Genomic DNA, 5859 nt, shown 5'->3' with positions numbered 1-5859 from the left:
GAATGTTTTCCTCAAACTCAGAAAAATAATGAAAATATTGCCAAAATGCAAGAAAATAAACAAGAAATAGCTTACAAACTACAGAGTTTTCTCAAGAAAGCCAAGAGAAAAAGATGTTTTATAAACACATTCTACCAGTATACGAAGTTTAAAAGTGTTTAGTTACAAAGAAATTATTTTTAAAATCTGCCGGTCAAAGCGAAAAGATTCAAAATATTTGCAATAAACACGAAATAATAATATAGAGTGTTTCTTTTAGAAATCCTTTAACGTTAACTATTTGTCAAACTTTTGGTCCTATGTTAGGTGATCCATAATGTTCGTTGGCCTAATATCTTAATTAGTAGCAAAGACACAATGTTTCTTATTGTTGTTCAGACACAGAAAAAGACAGGCACACCCTTTCTTGTATTATAGTACTTGTTTACACTCTCAACTAATGATATTATTTGGATGAAAGATTTACATTTTAATAGGAGGGGATTAAACATAGTGTTGGAGTTAATCCCTGTGTAATCAGCCGTTGGAAATAAATCCTAGAGTATCAGTATAGTGTGGTTTATGAATAACTGTTCACTCCTCAGCTCAGGCTTCAAAGAAGCACTCGTGGGACACTAAATACTTTTGGTTATTAGTTCATACAATACATTCGTAAGCCAATACAGAGGCGTATGAATGAATGATGTTTCTTTAGTAAATATGATTGAAACAGGCGACGAATGAGATTATAAAAAGGTTGGTACGTTGACAGTCTAGTATTAACTACTGGTAGAACCAAAGTGTACCTCTCCTTAAATCTTATATTCAAATCTAGGACAAAATTCCCAAGAAAGAAAAAATCCCAAAGAAAACCCCCTGAGGACGAAACCGCCCTAGGACGAAAAAAGAAAAAGACAAGCAGTTTTTAAAACATAATTTTTATTCCAAGAGAGATGCAGTTCAATTTGAATTCCTATTACCCCTTGAAATATATATTTCTTTATTACCCCACAAGGGGCTAAACACAGAGAGGACAAACAAGGACAGACAAAGGGATTAAGTCGATTACATGGACCCCAGTGCGTAACTGGTACTTAATTTATCGACCCCGAAAGGATGAAAGGCAAAGTTGACCTTGGCGGAATTTGAACTCAGAACGTAACGACAGACGAAATACCGCTAAGCATTTCGCCCTGCGTGCTAACGTTTCTGCCAGCTCGCCGCCTCTCGAAATATATTTTAGTAATCCTGTAGCAGAGCGTCTTCAACAATAATTTCCAGTGACATCTAGCACACCTTACGACGGGAATATACTAGCCTTTAGTGTACTCCTTACCAAGCTTCTGTAGAGATCATATTTTGCCGTAGAAGATCAAATGCTTCATTCTACAGAAACGATGTTTTAATTACAGATTTTGTTATTCTCTAGTCCAGTCCATCTTGAACCACCTGTGATTATCTCGTTATTTTCAGACGGATCTTTTCGGTTTGAACGGCAGGTTTTTCTAGCGGTGTCATATGAAATTGTCACCCATAATTATGACCCTAGTATCGATCTATTGCATTTCAATCTGTTTTAGGGTTAGGGTTAGTTAGGGTTAGGGGTGGGGGAGGGTAACTTTTTTTTTTCAGAAATGTAAATAAACCCAATCTGTTTCTTAAACGAGGGACATATTCATACGGCACAGAATGTTTTAACATCAATAGACGTCATTGATTGGTTGAAATTGCAGAAATTGAAGGAGTGGTTGGCGTTAGGAAGGGCATCCAGCTGTAGAAACACTGCCAGATCAGACTGGAGCCCGGTGCAGCCCCTGGCTTCCCAGACCCCGGTCGAACCGTCCAACCCATGCTAGTATGGAAAACGGACATTAAACGATGATGATAACCACAAGCAGTTGACAGATTGCTCAACATCACAATACTCTATTGGGAACCGTTAACATTGATGAAGAGGCCCGGAGCAGGATCTTGAAAGCCAGCACTGCTGTTACAAGTGTTAGAAACAAATTTCAGAACTGAAGATAACTCATTATCTTGGTATATTGCCTTTCTTATCATCATCATCATCATCGTTTAACATCCGCTTTCCATGCTAGCATGGGTTGGACGGTCCAACCGGGGCCTGGGAAGCCAGGAGGCTGCACCAGGCTCCAGTCTGATCTGGCAGTGTTTCTACAGCTGGATGCCCTTCCTAATACCAACCACTCCATGAGTGTAGTGGGTGCTTTTTACGTGCCAGGGGAGGCTGGCAACGGCCATGATCAGTTGGTGCTTTTTACATGCCACCGGCATTGAGGCCAGTCGAGGCGGCGCTGGCTACAGCCAGGTTCAGATGGTTCTTTTACGTGCCACCGGCACTGGTATCACAACTACAATTTCCATTTGATTTAAAAAAAAATTTTTTTTTGTTCCTCCACTAGTTCGAGACCCTAAGAAAGAGCAACAATGCCATCCTTTTCCATTTGACTCAGTTATAAATTTATTTTATTTTACAACAGAAATGTACCAGAAAGCAATTCACGATACTCTGGTCATCTTTATCCTGGCCTGTTTCAAGTCAAACCCAATGTTGCCTTATGACTGCCAAAAGATGTTTTACCTTCTTTCTTTTATCTTTTTCTTTCACTTATTTCAGTCATTAGACTGTGGCCATGCTGGGGCACTGCCTTGAAGAATTTTTAGTTGAATGAATTAATCCCAGTACTTACATTTCATTAAGCCTGGTATTTGTTTTATCAGTCTTTTTTTGCTGAACTGCTAAGTTACATGGACATAGACCATAGACATACCAACACTGGTTGTCAAGTGGTACTGGCTGGACAAACACAAAGACACACACACACACACACACACCACACACACACACACACACACACACACAAACAAACACACACACATGCACACGACAAACTTCTTTTACCAAATCCATTCACAAGGCTTTGATTGGCCTGGGACGATAGTGGAAGATACTTGACCAAGCAGCAAGACTGAACCTGGAACCATGTTGTTGGAAGCAAGCTTTTTACCCCACAGCCACACCTACACCTTATCCAAAATATCTAATCCTTCTACATTGAGGAGGATTCATTATTTGTAAACTTTAATTTTGTAATGTAATATATTTAATAATTAAATATATCTGTCTGTTAATCTATCCATTGGTCTGTTTTCATACCCCCTCATCAGGGCAATTTGATTGATTACCAATATTCATTTGTCTGTTATTTTCTCCTGATATTTTTTTCTTTCTGTGATTATAAATAATTTATAAATGGAGGTTGTTTAATTGTTTGGAATGTTCCACTTATAACTATCAACCAAAAAAAAAAATTGCTCCTTGAATTTAACTATGTACTATTAATTTCATAATAATCCAGATAGAATTTCTGTATGAAAAGTCCCCTCCTCAAATAGTTTTCTCTTTCATACAATGCATTTATAATTTTTCTCTTTTTTACCAATTTAAAATGGTTTGTGTGTGTGTGTGTATAACATTGCATTAGTATTGTATTCTAGTTTTTAAACTTTTGTATAAATGCTGTTAATTTCCAGAATCTCTTTACTTCTGACCTTTGATAAGACACAATATATATTGAAACAGATTCTTGTAAGGTTTATTGTTCTCAAACAAAAGAATATGTACTCATATATAAGGATACTAGGTGTAGACACATGGCTTGTAAGGAATGTGTAAGCAATGAACAAAGATGCAGTAAGTAAATTATGAATCAAAAAGGATTTCAGCTACAAATTCAATGTGAATGCAAGGGTCTGTTAAGGCTCAGTATTCTTACTTGTACTTTTACTTGTGGTGACATTCACCCTGGGCGGGTTGAGTCGGCTTCTTCTATCACCCTCGAGGCGTCTCGAACCATGGCAGCCCACGCACGACGGTCCTGCACCAGTTCATTGGAGATAGCGAGCCAGTCACGGTTCCATCCGCGCAGGCCGTCCACCTGCAGACCCGTGAGCACAGAGAGGTCCTCCTTGATCATCGTAGCCCAGGTCTTCAGCTGCCTGCCCACGCGCTTCCGCCAGTTGGGAAGTGGAGTTGGGAGAAGGACATCATGACTCAGTTCACCCACCGGACGCCTACATGCATGGCCAAAGCACCACAAGCGCCGTTGCAGAAGGACAGATGGACTTCTTCCATGAATTCTCAAAGGCTCAGTATTCAGCTCTCTTCTATTCATTCCTATCCTGCAAGCCATCACAGAAGAGCTTAAGACAAGCTGTCCATGCAAACTACGGATTTATTTCACATAACTGAATCCATAGAGAAATTAAAAGGGAAATTCCAGGCATGGAAGCTAAACCTAGAACCGAGAAGCCCCAAGATACACTTGGTAAAGATTCAGTTGTTAATGAGTAGAAAAGAAGACAGAATCTTGGTGTTGTTAGGAAAATGGTCGTGTTCTGTATGTGGAAAAGGAACGGATGTAAACTCCATATGCTATGCCCAATGTAAGCTATGGGGCACACAGGAGGTAGAGTGGAATACCTTCAAGTGGAATACCTTTTTTTTTTCAACATTAGATTCCTCAGTTCAATTGCACTCAATCAGAATTTGAGAACTGTTTAAGTGAATGGGTCATGGAGAGCCCTAAACACAGCCTAGCCTGGAAAAATCTTTTATGTCTTAGTTAAAAAATATATATATATTCTCTTTTTAATAATTGTACTTTATTGTACTTTTTAAAAAATACATTTCTATATAGATATGCATCATCATCATCATTGTCATCACTGTCGTCGTCATCATCGTTGTTGTCATCAGGAGAAATTACCTAGCCAAAGATAATTGTCTGTTCTTGGCCTTTGTTGACTTGGAGAAATGCTTTGACAGAGTTTCCCAATCCCTTATCTGGTGGTTAATGTGGAAACTAGGGACAGATGAATGGTTAGTGAGAGCTGTACAAGCTATGTACAGAGATGCTACCAGTAAGGTAGGTTGGCAATAAGTACAGTGAAGAATTCAAGGTACTTGTAGGGGTTCACCAAAGATCAATGCTCAGCTCCCTCTTGTTCATCATAGTCCTCCAAGCAATAACAGAGGAATTTAAGACAGGCTGCCCCTAGGGGCTCCTCTATGCCGTTGACCTTCTTCTTATAGCTGAATCACTACCTGAACTAGAAAAGTTCCAGGTATGGAAGCAAGATCTAGAATTGAAGGAAAGGCCTTAGAGTTAACCTAACAAAAACCAAAGTCTTAGTGAGTAGGAAGGCAGACAAATCACAAATCTCTTCAGGTAGATGGCCCTGCTCAATCTGTAGAAAAGGTGTAGGTAGAAACTCCATAAGATGCATGCAGTGTAAGCATTGGACACATTAAAGGTGCAGCAATATCAGAGGAAGGTTAACAAGGAGACTAATCTTTGTATGCATAAGATGCACAGGTACAATAAATGCTGAAAATGGGCTGAAACGAAAGAACAGTGTGTTACCATGAAATTCTGTTTTCTTCTGGGGAAAATGGCAATGAAAACAGTTGTCCTACTTCAAACAGCTTACAAGGAAACTGCCATGAGCAAAACAAGTTTATGAGTGGTTTCCATGCTTTAGGAATGGTCAGTTATTTCTTGAAGACTAACCTCATTCAAGGTTACTGTTGACCGCCTGAACCAATGAAAACATGAAAATACATGAACTGGTCTTGGAGGATTATCACCAAACAATTAACAAACATGTTGGTATGGCTGGCGTGTTCTGGAGCACCTGCCAATGAATTCTGAGTGAGGAATTGCAAATGAGAAAAAAAATAGTTGCAGTAAAATTTGTGCCTTGCTTGCTCACAGAAGATCAAAAGCAATCTTGACTGAATGCATGTTGCAAACTGAAGGAATTGCTGGAAGTTGATCCGAACCATTTTTTGAAGGT

This window comes from Octopus sinensis, linkage group LG16 (assembly GCF_006345805.1).
Source record: "Octopus sinensis linkage group LG16, ASM634580v1, whole genome shotgun sequence".
Taxonomy (NCBI): domain Eukaryota; kingdom Metazoa; phylum Mollusca; class Cephalopoda; order Octopoda; family Octopodidae; genus Octopus; species Octopus sinensis.
Note: the sequence above shows the minus strand (reverse complement) of the source record.